Source organism: Paralichthys olivaceus, chromosome 6, assembly GCF_024713975.1.
Source record: "Paralichthys olivaceus isolate ysfri-2021 chromosome 6, ASM2471397v2, whole genome shotgun sequence".
Lineage (NCBI taxonomy): Eukaryota > Metazoa > Chordata > Actinopteri > Pleuronectiformes > Paralichthyidae > Paralichthys > Paralichthys olivaceus.
Genome location: NC_091098.1, coordinates 4334112 through 4358671, shown reverse-complemented (window position 1 = coordinate 4358671; position 24560 = coordinate 4334112). Strand labels below are relative to the sequence as shown.

The 24560-nt window shown below is 41.4% G+C and overlaps 1 protein-coding gene and 1 long non-coding RNA gene across 7 annotated transcripts in view; both read right to left on the bottom strand.

Moving 5' to 3' along the window:
* Positions 1-24560, bottom strand: part of myt1b (myelin transcription factor 1b) — a 106888-nt gene that overhangs the window by 43828 nt on the left and 38500 nt on the right. The window lies entirely within an intron of this gene.
* LOC109630812 (uncharacterized) lies at positions 3158-3798 on the bottom strand. The gene is made up of 2 exons (XR_002202814.2): positions 3665-3798; positions 3158-3452 (listed from the first exon to the last, which is right to left on the bottom strand). It is a non-coding gene; the product is annotated as an uncharacterized lncRNA (long non-coding RNA).

The following is a 24560-nucleotide window of genomic DNA, read 5'->3' as shown; positions in this document are numbered from 1 at the left end:
ACCCGACGCTCTTTGGCTTGCTCTCTTTTCTTCTTTCAACCCCCTGACCCCCCCACCCCCACCCCCTCCTCCTCCAGCCTCCCTCTCCTCTCCTCTCCCTCCACTCTCTTTTCTCTAGTTAGAGAGCACAAAAAAGTGAAAGCTGCTGGAAAGAAAGACAGAAGGAAAGAAAGAAAGAAACTGAATGAGAAAACTCCCTCTCTTGATCTTTCATTCACACACACACTCACTCACTCACTCACTCACTCACTCACTCACTCACACTCACACACACACTCAGACATCACACACACACACACTCACGCACTCACACACACAAATATAATGTGCAGTAGGCTGACTCGGCAGCAATTATTCAAACCCTAAACCCAGAGGGATAAATGACATTATTACATTTCACTACTTAATTACATGTGTGGATAGTTACTAAGCGTTAGCCATCATGCATGCATAATGCACTAAGATATAGTCACTTCGCTTCATAAAGCACCCTTTCATTACCAAATGTATGGCAGAGGAAAAACAAATTAACATGTGCTGCATGGTGAAAACTGAATCTAGAGTCAGTAAGTAAGACAAATAAACAGAGTAAAAACACATTAAGTGCAAATATATGATTGTTAGTCATCACAGGGCAAAAATAACTCCAACATTTAGTGGATTTCCAGTGGTGCCAAACAACAGTTTATTTTCTGGAAATGATTTTTCTCCAGTGATAATGGGCTTGGCATGAAAACAAAGACTAAGAGATCCTCTGAAGCAGCTCTCTGGTTACGCTTTCTCAATCCTTGTACGCAAAGAAGGGCTCACACTCCAGATCCAACTGTATTACACCAGCTCTGTGACTTATGGCACTGTAATGCACACACACACACACACACACACACACACACCCACGCACATACACAGCAAGCTGGCAAGGGCGCACTGGAGGCGAACAGCCACAAACACATGCGCACGGTCGCACAGCGCTGCATTATTGAAACGCAGCACAAAGCCAGAGTTGGATGTTGTTTCACCTAATCTCTTTGATACTACTGTGGTGCTGCTAAGCTCCAGAAAATCAGCTTAGCAGATGTCCTAAAGTGTAGGTGGCTTGTTTCATGAGGCAAGAGAAGAAAACGCTACAAGAAGAAGAAGTGAAAGAGGGAGGATGGGGGCAGGGCCACAGATTTGGAACAGGGCCTGGCGAGTTTGACTCAATCCCGTTTTTACTTCTGTCTGCCAGGCAAAGTTGTTCCAGCAAACTAGAAGGAGTTTTTTTCCCTCAATTCACCCATCCCTCCATCTTGTCCTCCTCCCCCGTACTCTCACTTTTCAGAGCACTTAAGTTACTGTGTGTGCGTGTGTGCGTGTGTGTGTGTGTGTTCCAGCCAAAGAAGTTGTGCTTGTGATAAAGATGGCGATAATGATTGTAATGAGGATTTCTTTTTTCACAAGGTTGCACATGCTGCTTTGCCCTCAAGCCCTAACCTGTACTTAGATGTCAGCTGATTACAGCTGCATCCTATACACACTCTCACGCTCTAACACACAGACACACACGCACATGTCGCATGCATTATCAACACAAGTGAGACATCTGTATGCAAATGTCATTATGTTGGTGGGGAGGTGGCTCGGAGTGGGCCGGGTGTGAGTGATGTTATGACAGTGAAGGGGGGACTGAAGAAGGTCGGGCTCTGACGGAGTGTGTGTGTCAAGAGCTGGTGCACATATGTATGGTATCCATAGTAACCAACTAACCCAACTCAAGACGGCTCAGTGATGCTGTCATCTTTTATCTTTTTCCTCCAACCCCCGTGCAGTGCACTTGTGCTACTTGCTCACATATAGCTCGTCTCTTGACATTGATAACACATGGCTGCCGAGTTTTCTAGACAGAATAATGAAACATCGAATCCTCCATTGTGATTCATCACAAGATTTTTTTTAAATGTTGCTAATCTGTTGCACAGTGTGCCGCATCAATTGTCTCTCAAGTGTCTGAAAAATGCAGTTCATGCCCACTCTAGAGAATGACCGCATGTGTGGTCGTCTCCTCAGTTTTCTCTAAGGGACTGTGATGCATGTAGCAGGCACTTCAGTGTCAAACCTTCTCGTCCTAATGGCTGTGCCTTAAATGTGATTAGAAAGAAAGAGGCAAAATGGAGTGAGAACTGATGGAGAGGGAAGAAAAAGCACAAATCTTCTGAAGCTCTTATGACTTTAAAGACATGTTCTTTCTCAGTGTGCACATACACCTGACATGTACACCCATCGAATTATGAATAGAGGGCCAGCTTCCAAAGCCCCGAACTGTGCATTTGCTTATGGATAGATAAGAGTAAAAAAAGATAGTAAAAACGAAAAACTAAATCAGGAAATACTTTATGGTGAATATGTTTACACCAATTCATTAGTACACTTTTTTAAATACGAGATTTTCTGTGTAAAATGTAATTTTTGTATATATCGACAGCTTCAGAATGTTTGCATACTTGCAAGAGAATAAAACTTAAAAATAATAACTAAACGCTGCTCACCAAACTATGGTTCCATGTTTCCATTTGACTGCGAGAAGCTCAGTCCCACGGTTTAGATAAGCGTTTGAAGACTTGCCATGGAACATGTAAGACAGAAATAAGCCAACGATAACTTCGTATGCCACAGTTTTCCAGCCTCATGGCTTGGATTTGTGAGGAGCTGGTGGATGTACTTCAATCTGGTATATTTGATGCTGTGGCTGCTCAGTAAATATCAAAATAGTTTCATTCTGTAAAATAATATATTATATATTACGTTTTTGATGATTCATAGATTCAAAAGCTTCTGCTTTATCAAGAGTTTGTGGTTAGGGTCATACCCAGGATTCTAAAAATGATGTCTCAGCAGAATTTGCCATGGTCAGATTATATTAACTAAAAACTTAATGCAGAGCACATATTCAAATTTACACTCGCCATCTTCACTCATTAATTAACATAAATTATTTCTTAGTTTAATGAAATTATAATTTTAAGTTAAACACACAAACATAGTTTAGGAATAATGAATATCAAACATTACTTAATACTACTTCAAATCAGTCTTTTCTTTTAATTTAATCATATGAGATTGCTAAATACATAGTTAAAACAAAATTGTAGGGAAAGTAAGACATTAAACAATACAGGTCTAGGCTTCAATGTATTTTATTGTTAACAAAACAATTCAAATGTTTTATCGAAGCAATAAAAAAGACAAGTGAGCTTCACAGACTCAGGGTAGTTGAGAAGTGCGTATGGTAGTCAACACAGAATACACATAGCCGTTGGCAGGTCTCTAATGTTACCCATCACAACTTCTCCCTCGATGATGATCTTCAGTGAGGATGAACTGAGATGCAGGGAAGATGAGAGCCCAGCACCTTCATGCTCAACAAGGAGGATCCCAAAGTCAAAGTGGTGGAACAAGTCCTCATCCTCAGAGTCCTTAATAAAGAAGATAAATGTAAGAGCACAGTTACATCTGTCATTAAATAAATATCACAAATGTTCAGCAATGCAGCCGAAAAGACGTGGAAAGGCTATTGCCCATCCAGCCTCAGTGGATTGGGGTACCCAGAGACGGGGAGTGGAAGGGAAAATGTTGTCATGACATAAGTTGTTAAAACAATGCAAGTACATGATGGGTATGCACCAACCTTGGTCTCTTGTGAGAACTGTGAACAGCTGCCCACCGTTCCCTCTCTTGGATCAAAATATTTGAATGTGGCACAGACTGTGCCCCTCAATGCTTTCATATAATTTCTGCTTTAAGTTCTTGCTGACAATCCTGTTGAACTCCACGTACACCTGAAAAAAACAGAGAATGTTACAGAATTACACCACAAGTAATTTTGTTTCCTTTCCATTCTACCTGTGTTGTGTATGCATCTCAATCCCCTGCAGCTCTACAACCACAGTCATTTCATATTAGAATTGTGAGCAGTGAGCAGTTTAACTAGCCTTGTTCTTTCATCCACAAACAACTAAAGATTAATATCCAACCCTCTGCAAAACTCTACTAACCCTTTACGACCAAGTCCTTTGAATGGTTAAATGAAACGGATAAAGCTATGAGTGCAAAAAATCACAGTGCACAAGTGCACATTTTGAATTAGTACGTTGTGAACAGAGAAGTGAGCGTGAGCCCCAAGCACATTCTGCATGCATGCTAACACTGCTAACACTTCTTTTAAAAAAACACCTGCTTTCTTAACTTAAAGTTAACGTTTCGGTGTCGGCAGCAGTCTGTGACAGAGATTTGATCTCACATTGATACAAGCTTACTTGAGCTTGTGTTGTCACTGGACCATCTTTTTAGAGCTGTCTGAAAAATGGTTCATTTGGTCTAACACACTCACCGTTCCACTTTTTGTTGATGATTCCAAATTCTCACAGCTCTCACGGGTCAAGTTCTCCTGTCGGACGCAGCCGCCACGGACTCCTCACACAGGAACCTAACTTTTGACCAGGAAGAAATTCAAATAAGGTCCACGCCTCCCTTACCGAAAAGCAACATGTTAAGTTACCTCTGACTAACATAAAATAAAATAAAATAAAATCTGGGCTTCTAGCTGATTCAAAGCGCTGCTGCTCGAGTCGTCACCAACACCAAGAGAGCTGACTTGACTGCTGTTGGTATATAATGAATGGTTTGGAGCCAAACTATATTTCTGATCCACTGCTACGTTATGAACAATCCAGACTAACCATCACATCATCCCGGACTAGTCTGCTTTCTGTCACCAGAGTCAAAACCAAACATGGAGGAGCAGCATTCAGTTTTTAAGCTCCACATACTTGGAACAAGCTCCCAGAGACCTGCAGGTCTGCTTAAATCTGTAACGAAGACATTCCTGTTTGCCATGCCTTTATTAAATCCAATAATGACTCATTTCTAACACTGCACTGTTACTTTCTCAGTTTATTAATGTTTTCTATTTTCCTCTCAAATCTTTTAAATACCTTTATAAAGTGTCGTCTTTGAATTTCCTTAGTGTTTAAATATGCTATAATGATAAACTTGCCATGCCTTGATCAGATTTGACCGTAAAACTCAACAACTTTCCTGATCAGTTAATCCTCTCCCTAAAAACATGGTGTAAATGACGATGTAAAAATAACAACAGTAAAAAACATCAAATCTTCAATACTGCTCCTGTGGATTCATCCAAGCCCCAACATTCAAATTCAACTTTAAATGGGGTCATTTACACCATGTTTTTAGCCTAAAAGTCCGATTACTGCTGCAGTAACTGAAGCTATGGCTGAATTTGAATGTCGGGGCTTGCAGACACTTGGATGACACCACAGGAGCAGTATGGAGGCAGTTCATGTTTTATTCTGTTGTTTTTTTACGTTTGAAGAAGTTGTCACCATCGACTTCAATTGTTTTGGATTTGGCTGTAATGCTTTTTACCCCTGAAACTCCAAAAGTGTTTTGTGGACTCAAACACTGCACCCACCCCTCCAAAGTGGTGAGTAGATCATGAGAGAATTTATTATTTTTGAGTGAACTATTCCATTTGACCTCTTTCATACTAAACAAAGAAGCCACTAACATGTAGACTTGACATCCTGGCAGAGGCATTCATTTCTGCCCCTTTTCCACACTATGAGGTCACAACAGTTACCTGCCTACCACGGTGCTGTTAAACCAAAACAGCACTTCTCCTTGTGTGTGTGTGTGTACAACGTAACTCATTGATGCATGGACCAATTATCACCAAATTTGATAGGAATATTACTTGGGTGGGTTTGTCCAGATCTTTTAGAGCTAATTGTTCAGGGGTGGGGACACACGGGATGACAGTATGATCTCACAGAGCAGGGCAGGTGTTAAGCTGCGGAGAACTGTATGCTTGTCACATGAACACACTCAGTAAGAGCAGTATCCTACAAGTTCATGCGGAATGCTGCCTGCCTGCGGAGGACGTTGAAAAATGTATAGATGTCTACGGTCACCGACGTGAGGGTTTCTCCTGGTGCTGCTATATAATAAAACGGCCGTGCAGTTAGACTATGGCACACCGTCACGTCTGGGTAATTAAAGGGAACATGGCAGCAAGGTTATTATAGTTTTGAAATTTTCATTCGTTTTTCAGTTTGCTTTTTTATTTCAGTTTAGTTTTAGTTAGTTTTGCATTGTTTATTGTAGTTTTTATTTAGTTTTCGGTTTTTTGTAATTGTCCTTTTTATTTTTATTTCAGTTAACTAAATTATTTTTTCATTGAAAGTTTTTAGTTTTAGTCTTAGTTTTCATTAACTATAATAATCCTGCATGGCAGTGACATTTACAATGCGCACACACAAGGTATGCATCGCCTCTCCAATGGTTTTCTTTTTATATGCTGTGGGCTACAAACAACTAAAGTCCTGCTGAGAGTGTGCATAAGTCATATGTTTTAAAATCACACTTTAGCAAACAAAGCATCACACACAGGGGCTCAGACACTGACAGGAGCACCAACCAGTGGAAAAGATGTGACAGATCCATGTCCGGATTTTCTCCAGAGATTTCCTCTCACACATGAATAACGCAGCGGGGGATTCTCTGCTCAGACGCTTTCACAAAAGCAACAAATTCTCCGGAGGATTCAGGTGTGGGGCGGTGGAGCAGACAGAGGCAGGATGTAGAGTATTTATACCACTGCAGAGATCAGGTTTTTGTTTACAGATGTCAGTCCATATCACCACAATCTCTCCTGACATCTTTGTGTGTGTCTTCTACGTGTATTGCACCGCTTTTTCATCGGGAGATGTTTGTTCTCTTTCTCTGTTTCATTTTTGCGTCTGTCGCATGTTAGAAGCATCATCAACCCCTCCGCTCGCTCGTGTTGAATCATTCGGAGGATGTCCTGCTTTCCCATCGGTTACGCTGGAGTTTCTGTGGACTTTATGCTAGGGGGGGCCGGGCAGAGACCTTTGGACATTTGCATATACACATACAGCCCCTACTGAGTTCAGTACATGTCTGAAAGTCGCTTTAGTCAGTAACAGCAATCCATCTACTGGCTATTTTAAAAGTGCTTATTTTAGTGTTCAATACACATACATGTGCACTGGCTTTGTTGTAAAAAAGCTATTAGAAACTACACTAGAAGAGAACTCGGAGATCGCCCTATCCTGCAGAGTTTAGGAAAATGAATAGAAATTCCTGGATCTGCACATTTATGCAGAGCTGCTCCAAAATTGAATTGGTTGTTTCCTAGGTCATTACCCCCCCCCCTTCACAAGCTTCATGGAAATGGGTTGTTTTTTGATTAATCCTGCTGACTAACAAACAAACAAACACACATGAAAACATAACCTCCTTAGTGGAGCTATAATTACCCACACCTCCCTCTGGTAAAAACCAAGCTTATATTGCAATCTTTTACGGCTGTTAGATAAAGAGTGTTAAATATTGTCAGGCTCTGTGATGATCAATGCTTTGCTGATCAGTTGAGCTGAAGTGTTTCCGTGTGTGTCTTTGTGACAGCTGATGGAGGTGCAGACTGACGACTTTAGATGAAAAAATAATTGCATCGTTTCGCTTATAATATTCTGAAGGAGAAGAATTACAGACAGATGTGCAGAACCTCAGTCTCACGATTCCCTGCAGCTGATAAACAATACGTATTCAAATCTATACTGCTGTACTCGTTCTGAATCTAAGACTTTACACTGACTGCCGTTTGGATTTTATATTCATTTAAAAACTGTTATTGGTCTATAAGATTCTATTTGGAGAAATGCAAAAATGACATTAACGTATGAACCAGGAAGCCCCCTCATATCTTCTGTCTTTTTTAGTTGTTCCAAAACACAGAACCAGAACCTTCCATGATGTGACATTTAGTAATAACCAGTGCCTGTTCTGAGCCTGCCTGTTTGGAATGGGCTGTTCTGTTGACCTGTGTAAATACTCTGGAGCTACTTCAGAACGATCCCTTGTCATTATTGAGTCCTCTTCAAACAGTTCTACAATACACCGTCACTTTTTATTGTTTGTGTGCAAAGCTAAACTATGGTGCAGAGTGAAGTTAGACAACTTTGTGTTCATCCTACGTGGTTTATCTGCAATGGAGATTTTATGATCAGTTGTTTTCATAAAATGAAAGAACACTGGTGGCACTTGTGTTTATTCAACTTTTCTTAATATTGAACATATCACATGACCATATCACAGCAAACCCCTCCCTGCACTTCCCATGACCCCTGAGAATATGCATCAAGTGTGAAGTCGATGAGATGAACAGTTAGCAAGATATGCCTTCCACATACAGACACAATGACATTTATCAAATGAGCAGGTAGATGGAGCAGCCTTCCAGAAGAAGCTAAAAATATTCAATCTTTTTAAACATGGATTAAAAAATTGTGAGGTTTATTCTGGGTTTTATTTACTCTATTATGATTTTAATGTTAGGCTTTTATTGTTTGTTTGTTTAATATTTTTCCTGATAATTTCATTACACACACAGTTTGAATTGCAATCCACTTGTACAAAAGGTGCTTTATAAATAGGCTCTGATTGATTGGTTTGATGGGAGGCTATTAGATCTTCTCCTGCTTGTTCTAAGTGAGGTTTTGTTGTTGCTGCCGGGAACGTAACGTTCAACACCTCCCGTAAATTTCGCAGCATGAGGTATGTTCTGAGTTTGGAACAGAGAGTAAAAGCTTTAATGAATCAAATGTATCTCCATTGTGTTGCATTAGTCTGATAGAAAATATGAAAAGAAGAGAACTGGGGATAGAGGGTTTAAAGATAGCACACTGATATGTAGTTTTAACTTGAAGTGTCTGTGAAATGGGAGCTGAGAACACAAGTGCATGCTCCAAAAAAAGACTTGAGAGTTGGAAAACATCGGTTTGCAGGAGATAAAAGACACAAAAATAAGGAATCATCCGTCCCTGTCCACAGATCTACACTCTGTCTCTTTCTCTGTCAGGCTGAGGGGTAATTGAGGCAGTCACAACACACATCGGGACGCAGTGTCATGCTGTGCCCTGGGTCTGGCTCACTGCCCCAGCCCTCTGGCAGCATGCTGCGACACGCACAGGAGCGCGGACACACACACAAATAAATAAAAGCACATGCTCCTCACAATGCCCACGCACATAGGGACAAGTGTGGACATCACAGACACACGGTCCCTTTATCAAAATGCTAACAAGCTGTTTTTACACAAGCGTGTAGTCACACAGATGGACCAAGACACACACACACACACACACACACACACACACACACACACACACATAGAGATCACTCTTTATGTCACACTTCTGTCCTTTTTTTGATCACTGAGACTAAAGCATGCCCCAGCAAGTCACTGCTCTCCTTCTCTCCTTTCATTTACTTTTCTCTCCTCCCACCTCCTGTTCCTCTGCTCTCCCCCTCCTTTTTCACCTCTCCTCCTATCCTCTCTCCTCTCCCCTCCTTCCCACCTCCTCTCTCCTCCTCTCTCATCTCCTCCTGTTTGTCAGACCTGAGGCAAACAGGCTTGGCCCTAGGCAACGCTGAAGCCTCTTCTGTTCCTCTCCACTCCGCTCCCTCCCTCCTGCTCCATCCCTCTATCCTGGCGATCCTCCAGTTTAAACAGAAGGTTGTGCTGGGGGAGAGAGAGAGAGAGAGAGAGGGAGGGAGAGAGGGAGAGAGAGAGAAAGAGAGAGAGAGAGAGAGAGAGAGAGAGGCCAGTTGCTAGTGTGAGTGCTGCATGATTCATGTTGCCCTGTAATGAAGCTGGTCCAGTCTTTTTAAGTGTTTGGTGTGTAATGGAGTTTCAGGGACAGGCCTATCATTTTCTCCTAATAGTGCTTTCTCCACTGCACGCCATGACCCCTCTCTCCACCCCCCCGCCCCACACACCCCCACTGTGGCAACTGCACATTACCACAGCACGCACGCACACATACACACACGTAGTGATTACCGACAGCTGCGGGAGTTTCTGAGCGGCAAAAGTGGCCAATTTTCTCTCCCTTCCATTTAAACAACAAACAGGGCGTCGTGTTAAAATGGTTGAGGGAAGAGAGAAGGGAAATTGGGCTGATAAGGGTTATTGTAAATCAGGAAGAGAGTGGGTTAGCCGCTGGGAGGTAGCAGTGCGTGGCGAACAGTGATTTTAATATTCTTGACGAATACTTTGACAGAGACGGCACTCGCAACAAGAAACTGCGAAGAAATAACGTTCAGTGGATTTCCGCTTTAAAAGGGGAAAGGCTGCACATTTGCACTGAAACAGAACCTAAAAAGTGTGTGTGTGTGTGTGTTCTCTCAGCTTGAATCTAAACAATCTAAACACAGACTTTATCTAACTAAAATGAACACGATACTTTAAGAAACAAGGGTCGATTAGTCCAGTCTTCGGTTTAGTTTATAAGAAGTTCAATTTGAGACTTAAACTTATATGTAGGATTAAAGTTGGAAGCTTTTTAATAATGAATGCAGTCACTCAATGAACCCCATAAGGATAGTACAAGTGTGTGTGTGTGGGTGTGTGTGTATGTGTGTGTATGCAGGGTGGGTGGGTAGGGACAGTTTTACCAGAGCAGATTGTGGAGTGTGTGTACAGACCAGACCTGAGATTACTGAACAGATTGCACAGCTGGCAAGCAGCCCTGTCTCCACACACACACACACACACACACACACACACACACACACACACACACACACACACACACACACACACACACACACACAATGCAGAGCCAGAAAACAAATATTGACAAAGTATTGATCCTTGGTGTATTGGTCCATATTGACAAGGCACTAATGCCAGGAATATCATTCTGGTCCATGTGTTAAATCACAAGTGGTCAAATTCCCGAAATAAAGTGTGTTAGCAAAGAAAGCAAACCACGCCATTTCAAATGAAATCATAGAGGTGCCGGTCACCTACATGCTGATATGTTGTGGTTATACGGTTCAACATGTGTATACCATTTGTAAGTAATGTTAGCAGTAAAGGTTATTTGTTCAAAAGTGAAGAGTAAAACACATTTATCATCAAAACTCCTATGAACACCAAAGTGTAGGAGTAACCTTTAAGAGCTCTCAAGTGGCCACATAATTAATCACATGTTTGCGCTGAGCTGAAACAGCCAATGAGATGCAAGCATTTGCTGTACACTTGTCCCATTGTTCATTCTTTAAAAAAAGATGGCTTTCTGCAAAAACATGTATGCAATAGGGCCCCTGCTGCGCAACTAAATCCTAGAGGGAACACTGCAATGAGATTCATATTACAATGTTAACTCCACATTACAATGTAACCAAATGCTACACTGAGTCATCAAGTAGAAATAAAATATGCACTTCATTAGAAAACATTTCCCACTTTTAATAGTTCAGCAATTCCCAATACAGACCTTGTCAGAGAACTATGAGGCCATGTAAAAAGAACACAAAATGAATCGAAATCAAGTAACAGTTTGAAATAATCTTGGTATTGATTTGGAGTCATATCAACATTCTAATAAGTGTATCTCTAACACTGTATATAGATATATGATTAGGGACTATAGAACTACATAGAGAAATACTCAGATTACTTAAATTACACCAATACAAAGTTTTCAAATGACGTCTAACTCTTCTCACTCAGTGAAAATTCTGCCAATATGCTCCTATTTTCCATCTCAAAGTGCAACATCTGACCAAGATGACTCTTAGTTCACTGATTCAAGTTTCCACATCTCACTTTGGTCTATGGGGAGCACATAGAAACGTTCTTCCCTCTGCAGATGAACTTGAAGACTCTGCACAAACGTCCTCAAACAAAGTAACACATTTCTAGAGTGGAGTAAATTGGGTGATAGAGACGCTGTACCTGTGTTGGTACATGAGAGAAATTATATATAAACAACCACACCGATGAGGGCGGACAGTGGAAATGACTGCAAACAGAATGAGTTCTTGATTTTATTCTTGAAAGCAAGTGAAAGAAAAAAAGGTGAATGTACTGAGACATGTTCAAATTAAATAAGAATACCCTGTTCTGGTTCAGATAATTCATTTTCCGTCAAGACGCATTGTACAGTTAATCCAAAACCAGTCTAAGAGAATAGAGGTGTGTGTCTGTACTGTGGTCAATGTGGTCATTCACTGTAAGTTGGAAAACATTTTATAATTTGTACATATTCTGATGTTAAAAAGTCTACGTATAAAAGTATGAAAGTTAGTGTAAAAGTTTTATCTTTCACAGTTTGAGAAATATGGGTTCAGTTTACAACCCAAAAAAAGTTGACCTCTGACCCCGGCAGGTGGGTCAGCTGTACATTTGCACAGCGACATATATGTGCACATGCTTGCTTATTCTTCTCGTTATCTGTCCCTGCTAGTTAATGGTTACACCTCTGCACTGACTGCCTCTATCCTTTGACGTCAAGAGAAGGAAGAAAAAAAAAAAGGTGGGGGGGGGGCTGTTAGAAAGTTGGCTTCCACTTTTCCCGTCCATGGAACACCTGCCATTCTGTGCCATGCCATCCCTGACATGTGTAGCTTGGCTTTGTTGCTGCCAGGATGCAGAGGCAGGGCCGCCTTTGTGCGGCCGCTCTTTGTTTTCCCTGAGGGGGAAGAGAGAGGGGACTTCTCTACGAGTTGAACAAATAAACAGCAGAGAGCACGAGACACAAAGCCAGGGAGAGAGAGCACCTGCCGAGGGCTTTGTGTCTCTTAATAAGGCCCACTACTGTCTGTGAGCACAAGACTCCCCCTTGCACTCCTCCTCCCACAGTTCACTGTGTGGAACTGCATATATGTAAACACATACATAGACATAACACACGTTTATCTAAATATATATGTACAAACAGGGTACCAATGAAATACTGGTTTTAAATGCTTTCCCATTGCCAGTAGAGGAGTTTGCCTCTCTGGTATTTTTCTCTGTTGAGTCACGTTTGACGTCACAAACCCAGCGGAAACCAACGCAACAGAAACACAGCTGTTATGCAAGTATTGCATCTTGCACGATACAAAGGGGGAAAAATTGCTGCTGCACGTTGCTCCCACTGTAAAAAACAACAAGCACACAAACATGGCTATTTATGTGTCAACAGCCAGAAGTTCAAATGCACATCATAACAACATGCTGGAAAAGGTGCAGCGTCATTTGGCCCAGGAATTAAAGGTCCACTGTGTAAGATTTAGGTGAAAGGGATCTTTACCCCAGAAAAGACCCTTTATATTTAAATACTTTATATTTAGATCGAGGGGGTCCTCTCTGCGGAGGCCGCCATGTTTTTTACATTAGTCCAGACTGGACAAACTAAACACCTTTTGAGTTTATGTCAATTAAAGGCTACCACAGGTTCTTTTTCATGTTTGGAAGGAGAGGGTGAGGTGAAGGGTGTTCAGCCACAACATGCAATTTCAACACTAGATATCACTAAATTCTTTACACTGTACCTTTAATACAGACTAAATCCAGATGTTAGTGGGTGTGAGTGGGTTTTCATAGCTCAGTGAAAAGCGGCTTATGACATTGTTTAATCACAGACTCTATGATCCTGATTACGTTGAACTCAAAGCGTTGAGCACCAGTCGACTGGTCTAAATTTACATTTACATTTAATTAAGGGTAATTAAACCATTAATTAAATGATCCATCACAATGTGGAGCCATGATGCCTTAAACACAACCTAGGTCAAAATGATGAGAGCTGTGGTGCTGCTTTTGAAACCTTGTTCATGCAATTAGCCTTTACTGGAAATCACAGGTTGAGTTTGTTGACTGACCTGTTTGTTTTTAATTGGATGTGTGATAACAATTATTGTAAGATGATACTGAACCATTTAATAAATAAGATTTAATTTGATTCGTCAACATGGCACAAAATGCACATTGCACAAAGTGCTGAAAAGATGCAGGCTTCCCTTTTCTTCTTCATGGTGTTGTGAACTTTATTGCATTCATTGTTATCAGAAGCAGCCTTAGAAAATTGCATGTTCATATGAGAGACCCAGTGTGTGTGGCTCTGCATGGATATAGGTCTCTGTGCACTTGCGTGTGTCAATTTCCACACGTATGAAGGCAGTATAGTTTTATGGTTGAATGGGACTGTCAGTCGTAAAAGTGTGGCACCACTCACGTGAGACATATAAATGGAGATGGTCTCCTTCTCTGACATGTTCTTTATAGTGGCCCCTGAGGGCCAAGGCCATGTAGACGTGTGCCGTACCTGGAGGGGAGTGAGGCGAGGAAAGGCTGTCCTCATATGATGTTACGCAAACAAAGGAGGGAAGCAAGGATGAGAGAAAGAAAGACAGAAAGGAAGGAAGAAAGAAAGGTTACATACTGCATAAGGCATGTGATCTCAGTGAGTGACATGATTGTTGGTTGAAGTGTTTCTGAAACTGCTGACATCCTAAGATCTTCACATGCCTCCAGTAACTCAGATAACCGCTCTTAACAACTGTGGTGAGCATCTCAGAATGATCAACAACCTTGAGACGGATGGGCTACAACAGAAGCAGTGGAAACTCAGTCCAGTTCCACTCCAGTCAGCCAAGAACAGACACAACAGAAGAGAAACACACAATCTGAAGTCTGTGAATCCATAGAGCCAACCTGCCGTGTGTCAAGGGTTCAAACAGTTCCATGAAAAATTACTCCACAAGATGATCTCAGATCAAAACCAAATCTGAATTGTCACCCTTAACTCAGTGTGGTGCCAAAATAAACCAAGTAACCCTCCCTGAGTTTCTGTTGACTTAAAGAAGCAGCCTCTGAGGGACTGGACAGCTACACATGAGGACGCAGGTTTTATATTTAAAACAATTGAGGAGCTAAGCAAGTGATCTACGCAACCCGATCTGACTGCATGACACATTTGATCAACTACTACATGTGAGTACTGCATATAAAAAATCATGTATGTCAAGAAATGCTGTTTATTTACATGAAAGTTGACTGAACCTAAATGAGACAGAAGCACATGTGAGTTAATGGAGGAAATGTTACCATGTGTTTTTTCAAAGTGTGTTCCATCTAACACTATTTATACTTCTCATCCTTTGAGGGTTCCAGGGGGAGCTGGAGCCAATCCCAGACGGCACTGAGCGAGAGGCGGGGTACCCCCTGGACAAGTCGCCAGCAGCCAATGTAAGCCGTTTTCAGACATGACTTCCAGAGATTGTTTAAGCGATTGGATCCAAACTTCCTTTGGAGTTTGCCTCTCACATATTCTCTGCTCAGACGCTTTCACTACAACAGAGAAATCTCAGGAGCGTCCAGGTGAGGGGTGGTGCAGCAGACAGAGGCATAACGTCTCATATAAATTCCGCTGCACAGATTACGTACATCAACACCAGCATTGGAACTTATCACAACAAACTTTCTTGACATCTTCGTTTGTGTCTTCTATGTGTGACATTGAATTTCCACCCATACATATTTAGATTCTTTTCATCTTTGTTTTTTATCTGTCACAGGTTAGAAGGTTCATCAATTGAATCCTGCGCACATTCGCCTGAGGACAGGCGGACAATGGCGTTCTCACACACAAGCAGTTGATTCAAAGCAAGAATTCAACACCCTAACACTTGTTGAGGCGAGATCACCAGTCTCACCAGTATCAGGCAGTGTAATCCAGCTGTGGTTACAACCCCGGACTCTAGAACCTGCTGCCTCTTAACTCTTTGGCCCTTCAGGCCTCCATTTCCGTGAGGCTGCAAACTTGCAACACTGTGAGAATTCCTTCCAGGAGAAGCCAGGCCAGAAGCCACAGATTAATAATGCAATTTTCTATCTAAATTCTTATTTATGTGAAGCAAAAAGTTCCCCTGAGAATCTTGTATTATTCATAAGCATCAGGGAAGAGGAGGAGGAAACAAATCATTTAGCACAATGTGTGTCTCTGTTTGTGTGGATGTGTTTGAACATCCAGTACAGTAACACTTGAGCAGCACTGTGTGTGTCCCTTATTGCGAGGATAGGCTTTAAATATGTGCATTTCTGTGTACATATAAGAATGCTTTTGCCTCATGTCTGAATAGTTTATGTGTGTGATATCTGTATGCCTTTGCGAGATTGAGGGAGAATTTGCATCTGTTTATGTGTGAATGCATGTATGTTTGTGCATTCCAGTGATTATCTGAGAGGGGAGGTGTGTGTGAGCATGAATGTTAATATGTGTGTTTGTGAGTGACAAGCGGCCGGGTAATGGAATCAGTATGTATGTGCGCGTGTAAGTGCTGTGTGCTTGTGGGTGATTTGCGCTTGCATGTGTGCAATAGTGTGCGTGTGTGCATATACATGGCGCGCTAATATGAACATGCAGAGCCACTTGGTATTCCGCACTGCTCCTCTCTTGTCTGTCAAGTACGCGCATGGGGATCGCAACTGCAGAGATTAAAAGTTTGAGGAGCTGAAAGGCCTGCATGCAAATGAGACAAATATACTTGTTTTCTCCTCTTGAACCCCCCATCAGTTTTTTCATTGTCAACCCAATCATCATTGTTTCTTTTTCTCTGCCCTCTTTATTTCCTTTCAACCCTATTTTCTTCCTGGGCAGTTTTTTTTTTTCCAAACTGAAGCCTCACTGCAAACTGAACGTGTGCTGAGGACAAAAAGTGAGAAGAGGAACAATGGAGAGAAAGCGGCGGCAGATTTTCTCTGCCATCAATAAAACTAGTTGCTCTGCTGCTCTCCTCTCCCTGGGAGTTGAATAAAAACGCTCATCAAAATCTAAAAGCATTTGCGGGGTGAGAGGATGATTTCCATCTGTGATCTAGTATTAATGGAAGTGTTAATAGGGGTGGCGGCTGCATGAAGAAGTACTGATAGAGAAACTGCCAGCAGCACTGGATCCTCCTCTGAACTATCAACAAGACTGGAAAGACAAACAACCTTACAGAATGCAGATGTGAATCAAACACACATGAAGAATTTCATGCAATGTATAGTATGCATTGTATGTGTACATATATATACACACACAAACACACATACTCACAAGCATCTACAGGGGGTAGACATTTGTGCAAACACGCACATCACTAATAAATCACTGCATAAATAAAAAGTAGCCAACATGCAGAGGGTGAAAATAAGAAAATGAATTCCTGGACACATAGGAAGTACAGCTTTACTCTCTTATATATATTGTGCACATGCACACACACACACACACACACGCAAATGGCAAAAAGCATACATACACACCCCAGGGAGACACAAATAAACATTATTACAGAGCACTTAACGGAAACAGCTTTCACACACAACACAGTGCAGGCAGAGCCAACATGCACAAATACAGATATGTGAGAGAATTATTAGGAAACTTGACAACTGCATATTAAACGCACACCAAATTGACATGTTTTCACAATCTTGTGTGTGTGCACATCCAAGCACATAAGGAGCAAACATTCGATGCATGCCAATATTTATACAACTGCACAAGGGCACAGCAGACGTATGAAAAGAAATAAAAAAAAGCTTTGTGGGATGAAAAAACAGTTTAAAAAGAATATGAAGTGTGTGTGTTTGTGTGGGGCCAGGCTTTAGGTGTCTCTGTGAATCAATCTGTGGCCTCCCTACATGAGTCATCCAGAGGAGGAAGAGAAGGTTTTCTCAAACACAACCTGCTCGTCCTTCACAAAGTCGTCCGCAGTGGCAGATAGGTTTGTACAGGGACAGGTGTGTGCTCTTGACTTCATGGCACACCAACATGTTCCAGTGTCACACACAACCTGACGCAGAAAAGCACATATTCTTTTGACTGAAGGCCTCGCTGCCATCATGAGAGGACACACTGCCTATACTATTTTGCCTTTGGAAATATTCTCTATTTTCAATCCATGAGAGACCAAAACCAACCATGAGTTAGTTCTTCTGACATAAATCTTTAAATATGAGCTCACTAATATGTAGTTTAGTTTCCTACAATGGATATATCTATATATATATCTATATATATATAGATATATATATGTGTGTGTGTGTGTCTGATTCTGCTGCCACTCAAATACAGAATGTGCCTCGTTTATGTGTTTTAAAAGGGAAAATTACAATTCACTCACCATTATGCCAATGGAGGGGTAGGTAAAGTGTTTGAGTCCACAACTTTGGGAGTTTCAGGGGGTAAACAGCCAAATCCAAAATAATTGAAGTAACTGGTGATTCAATCTTCAAACATACAGAAACAACAGATGTTTTGTGTCAAATTTGAATGTCAGGGCTTCCGGATACTTGGATGACACCACAGGAGCAGTAAGGAGGCATTTTATATTTTTTGTTGTTGTTATTGTACGTTTAATATATACCAGTTACTTCAGTTCTATTGGATTTGGCTGCAAAACTGTTCACACTTGAGACTCCAAACACTTCACCCACCCCTCCCTCAGCATAGTGGTGAGATAATGAGTGAATTTTCATTTTTTGGTGAACTATTCCTTTAAGGCCCTTCATCTGATTGGTTGATACAAAACCATTGGCAAAGTTATGTGATATGGTATCTACTACTAAAGGGTTCATCACCTGCTGCCTGGATTCTTCTCCGGGAAATGTGCCTCTAGCCTCAGTGGTTTGTGTACCATTACAAAGCTGCTGGTACAGTCAGGTGACAAAAAAGTTTGCTTTTGTTTATGTCTTTCCAAAGTCAATGACATATTGTTTAAAAAGATCCCAATTGGGAGCCTCCGGATATTCAATCAATCAATCAATCAATCAATCAAATTGTATTTGTATAGCCCATATTCACAAATCACATTTTGTCTCATAGGGCTTTAAATTAAATAGGGATTTTCTAATGAAGTTTCTCCTGCCAGCCTCTGGGACAAACTAAGCAGATAGTGTAAATGAGGCCATTTGAGAGGACAGCAGGAAATCCTACACAGGATCCACCGCATGCAAGTAAGTGTGTTGATGGCATTTCCAACACACAACAGATGCAAAAATGAAAACAAAACGAAACTTACAAAGATGTCAAGATGGTTGGTGATAAGAGCCACTGTAAACATGTAAACATGATCTTCAGCAGAGTTAATATGTAATGTCCTACCTCTGCCTGCTGCACCACTCCTCACAGGAGATTTTTGTGTTGTTGACAACGAATCTCAGAGGAGAATCTCCTGCTGCGTGGTACATGTCTCAAAGGCAAACTCCGCTGAAAGTCCGGACACAATTCTCTGGACATCCTGCGGAGGTCATAAGTCTAAAATTGTTCATGTCCCAGATTTTGGCCTTTGTCAAAAAAGGGAAACTCAAAAGAGCATAACATGGATTTGTCCTCTCATCAGATATTATGTATGGACACCAGTAAACCCAACGCCAAACAAAGTCCCAAAAGTCTTTAAAACTTATTTGTTCTGTGAAGCTGGTTAGCTGATGCACTGTATGGTTGTTTAATGTGAGACGCCCCTGCAGTGTGAATGCCGTATTATTTAAAACAGCCAAGGGAAGTTGAAGTTTTAGTCAAAGTGAAGTCTGTCAGGTGCAATACGGGAGAGATGGAAGATTATTTTCCACTTCGTCTTCAAGTATCTCTCTTCATATATAATTCATTCATTCAAAAACATCAGGCTCTGAGCGGTTGAGAAATACCAACTGGCACACTGCACAGTAACCTGTTCACTAGCTGCCGGCTGATCGACAGCTATTCACAGCCTCCCCTCCATGTTTTGCATTTGTTGCTGGAGAGATCACAAGAATATCAGCAGTTTGCATGTCTCAGAATGTCAGCCACACTGAAGCTTTTATATCTCATCACTGTGAAGTCAGAATTGAATGAAAAGAAATGACTAAATGAACTGACTGACAGGATGAAAGACAACAGAGATGCAAGTGCACTGCGCATTCTCCACTTTCCGCTGCGCCTCGAAGCACAAAGTGTGCAACCCGACAACTGCACCAGAGCTCGGCTCAGCCCTGAGCTACAGAGGGAATGAGATAATCTTCTTGAAAAACTCAAACAAACAAAAAAATCAAGGAAAGTGAGCAATTTATCGAAAAAGTGTCAAAAGAATCAATTTTCCAAAAAGTCACATCGGTGAATTTCATCGATAGTAAAGAATGAAATCCTCCTATAGTTATCAAATTTATTAAGATTTGAAAACGCACTGTGATTAAGCTCAGAAGAGGATGAACATCTGACCTATGAGATATGAGATTTTTACCTGACAACAGTGAGGTGCAAACAACCTACCCCCACTTTATATCATGGTGATCCCATTTATTCAGGCCTGACTTGGCAACGTGCTCCTTAGTTAAACCAAGATCAACAGCAGATGCATCATCGTGGCAGCAGAACATGGTACTGCGATATGACATCACACCCCCGCTAAGAGTATGGCACAAACAAGCGGTTTGCTGCCAAACAGAGGGAAAGACATTTCACTAACACAAACAAAAAGGTCCTGGCGATATGAGAGGGACCGGGAGCAGAGAGGAGTCATTGTCTCAGCAAATATTTAATTTCCTGATGGTTAAATGTGCTGAAGTGTGAGACGGAGTTGGACAAATCAACCAGCAAGCCCACAACTAGATCTATTATATATAAATGCAAAACCTTATTGTTTTAATTTCTTATTTTTAGGTACTCCCATGTCAGAATGAGTCAGCTCACACAGAGATAGTTGTCATTTTTAGAAAAGAATCAACCTATTCCATCCTTACCACATATTTAAAAGGTTTCTTGGAATTAATTTAGATATTCTGCTACTTCTGCAGGGAGTCAATGAATCTACAGGCAGTAAACATTACAGGGACTGATTTTATATGACAAAGGCCCTGATCTACTAAAGGTTTGCACGTGTAAAAACGTGTGCAAACTTGATTTCACCCGCAAAAAAACATGCAAGCTGAACTACTAAAGGTGCGCACTGAGGATTGCATGCAGAATAACATGCGCTGCTCATTTAGTACATTTGGCTTAATGAATATGCAATGGGAGGAGCAGATGCAAATACTTTAATTTAGCACACGCATTGTGATTTACAAAGCCTGAGAAAAATCGTGGTGGTTGAGACTGCGTCTGTATTTAGGACGTTTGAAAGGTAGGTGCTAATCGGCACAGCGTTGCCACAGATGGCTGCAGTTATTGTGGTGAGGAGGAGACAACGTGGAAGAAGAAGCAGAGAACATTTTTTTTCAGGAAGTGAACTGCACCTGCTGCTCAATATTGGTCAGAGGTATCTCTTCCACCATATTCTCCCAAATTTATTTGAGTTATGTTTGTTTGCCTCCTCCACTAACACCTCCAATTCCATGGCATTAAATTTCGTTTGTGCTTGCGGTCACTCTGCTCTCCATAATGCTACATGACATAAACCCAAAACACTCGTTTAAATAGTACTGCCTCTACCATGTTTGCACTTGTTATCATTTACGCAATTATTTTAAGTAGATCACACGCAAAACGCCCACCAACCAAACGTGCAATCTGTTATAATGCACACGCAATTTAGCACTCTTTATTTGGGATCTTAGTAGATTGGGTAAAACATCAGTGGGGAAAAAAGGTTGTATAAAGTGACCAACAGAGGGAGCTGTGTGAGGTCTGATAAAGTTGTCAAGTGATGTCACTTGAGTCAGCGTTGGTTGGGTCTGACAACGACAAGATATGAGGAGCGTGGAGTTAAAAAGAAGTGAGCTCACCAGACCTCTGCAGCCCACTCCTCACCTTAAAGCTGCAGCCTCCATTAGGGGGAGGGGGGGTTGCATTGTGGATTTCTGATGTATATCTGCACTTTTACTACAATTTATATTTTCATTGAGGATTGGAGGGGGTCAGGGGTGTTAAAAAACAAAACATATATTGAAATGTAAAAAAACTGAAGTATGGTCAGAATCAGTACAATGAAATCACTGGACTCAGCGGAGAGGCTTTACCGATAAGTAACTATGTTTTTTATAATTCAGATGCTTTCTGGAAGGCGTTCCGCAGCATGCGGTAAGTGAGCCATAATTGTCTTTCCAGACATTTTGGATCAGACAGAAGAAAAGGAGCAGTTAGAATAAAAACCTCAATTGGTGACAGAGGACAGAGGACAGTGACATCATAGCGCTTGTGATGCTGCTGGACAAATGATTTCTGGGAAGATCTGCAGTATTAAGTGCTTCGCTGCAAATATGTCACCACAGTAAGTAAAAAAACATAAAACAGACTATGTGGTTTCTTACTAGTGAGTGAGTCGCTGAGAGTCTGTTTAGCTTTAGTATCTACTTCTATTTCAAGGGGAATCTGAAACATGAATGAGCTTTAAAGTAGTGCATCGCTGCTGGTGTTGCATACTGTCAGATATTGACTGTGTAGTGCTTACGTGTCACCGCAGTATATCAAACTACTTTCAAGCTTCTTTGTCCCCCAGCCTCCTCCACTCACACCCACACTCCCCCATGTCTGGGCCCATTATCCCAGGCAGCTGGTTTCGGGGCCGGCCGGCTAGAGGGGAAGCTGAAAGTGGAGTCTAATTCACTTATTGATTCCTGTCCTGAGTTGCAGGATACTTCACAGCTTTAATCAGTGGGTGGTTTTGGGCAGAAGACAGGGGTGAAAATAAGGGTATGGGGCCACCAGATGCAATGATCGCAGGTGGGTTAAAATGTTTGCGTTGCATTGTTCTCTGAGCTCTAAGTTCTAATGACTCACATTCTGTGTTTAATGTGAAATGACAAAACTGGATAGCTGCTTGTGTATTTTCAAGCTAGAAGTCAGGAGGGGAAATGCTTAAGGTTAGAAAGTTAAACAAGATATTTGTTGTAATTCTTGTTAAACCTTAACCTAGGTTTAACAAGAATTAAACCTAGGTTAAGGTAGTAAACCTAGGTTTGAAAAGACCAATCAATATGTTAGGGTCAGGTCACGCATTCATTTATACCAATGTATTATACCAAGATCAGTGGATTCTCTCAACTCTGCTGAACTTTGACATGCGAAGTTGACAGTGATGACATTTGGGGGAAAGTTAAGCCGTAGAGTCTGGCACGATCCTGATGTAGCTTATTAGCTGTGTTGGAGTGCAAGCAGCTCCAACGAGTGTCAAATAAAATGATTTCTTTTGAATAAACTGTCTTAATATCTCTTCAGCAACCAACAACACACTTGTTTAGTTTAGGTTAGCATTTATCAGTTGTGGGTTAGATTTAGTCCCTTAATTAATCATTCAATTCTATTTTTTTTGTATGGCGGCCAAATCATAATATACATTATCTCAAGGCACTTTATATAGAAGGTGAAGACATTAAAAAGTAAAGGGAAACCCAACATTTCCCAATGAGCAAGCACAATGACTGTGTTTTAGACTTACATGCAATAAACCAGTCTGAATGCTATCTACCATTGCCTTTAAAAGCCTGCTGCACTTGCACCTTGGTTGATTGCTGTTGCTGTATAATGGCGGATTTGCCAGATAGTGACAGAGAACCCTTCTCTACATAGGAAAGAGTGAATGTGTGTTGTGCAAACACCTATGTAGGCACTTTTTTTATCTCGACAGTGAAATAATGCACTACTGACTTGAGAGCAGGCTTTTGTTGGTAAAGAGCACAAACACTTTCTACTGCCTCAGGACACACCAACAATCTTATTTAAACAACGTGAGCCCTGAACGGGACAACGACAACTGTGTCTGTCTAAACTAACAAAGACACTTGCATTGTGCCTGCGCTGTGTAAGATAGGACCCCATATAGTCTCTCGCTGACCTCTAAAAATAGCACACAAATATATTTAAGAAAAGGCTTCGTAACCTGCTATAACAGCTGGGCACTGTAGCAAACGCTGCTTTAACAGGAGGAAGTAGTGCATTAGCAGGGGACTATTTTCAACCACACACCAGTGAGTAATTACAGCAGCAGGATGGTGTGTGAGGGATTGAATCAAAATAAACTACAGTGTGCATGTTCATTGTAATGAATGAACACGTCAGCCAGTGCAACAGAGTGTGATCCTAATAGTGTGACAACTGGAGCTCTGTGCCACAGAGGAATATAACACCAATGAGAAAAGATAATAGAATATATCACCAAATGTATTCTTGAAGGCTTTTGCATTCGCCTCGGGCCCAGGTTATAGTGCACCGACATGGACGGTAGACAAGTCAGTGCTAAATAATCCTAGCTATTTACTATTCATTCAATGCAGGACTTATGGTTCTATTAATCTGCAATTACAATGCTGAGAGGATGACCGAAAAAAGAAGAGCAGGAACAGAGAGGAACATGCTGTGCAGATAGTGGATAAGAGACACAGCTGAGGAAATCACCTGGGAGCATCGACAATGCTGCCGTCTGATTTTTCACCATGTCACACTCCACATTCAAAGGCTATGTGATGTGCTCTCTAATCGCAGCACCGACATCAGACAGGAGCTAAAGCCCAGATCCCTGCTTTCTGTTTGTATTTGATCCAGCATCACCTACAGAGTTCTGAATGTATGAGACAGCTTTTAAAATGAACAGATTAGGTTATTAGGTTAGGTTATTAACACACACACATTCATATTCATCAAAACACACTCTCTGCTCACGCACCCTCCCCAGCGTCTCTTCACAGTCTTCAGGCTGTTGGCACCTGTGATGCGGTGTTCAGAAAATAAAAACAGAGAGACTTCAGTCTT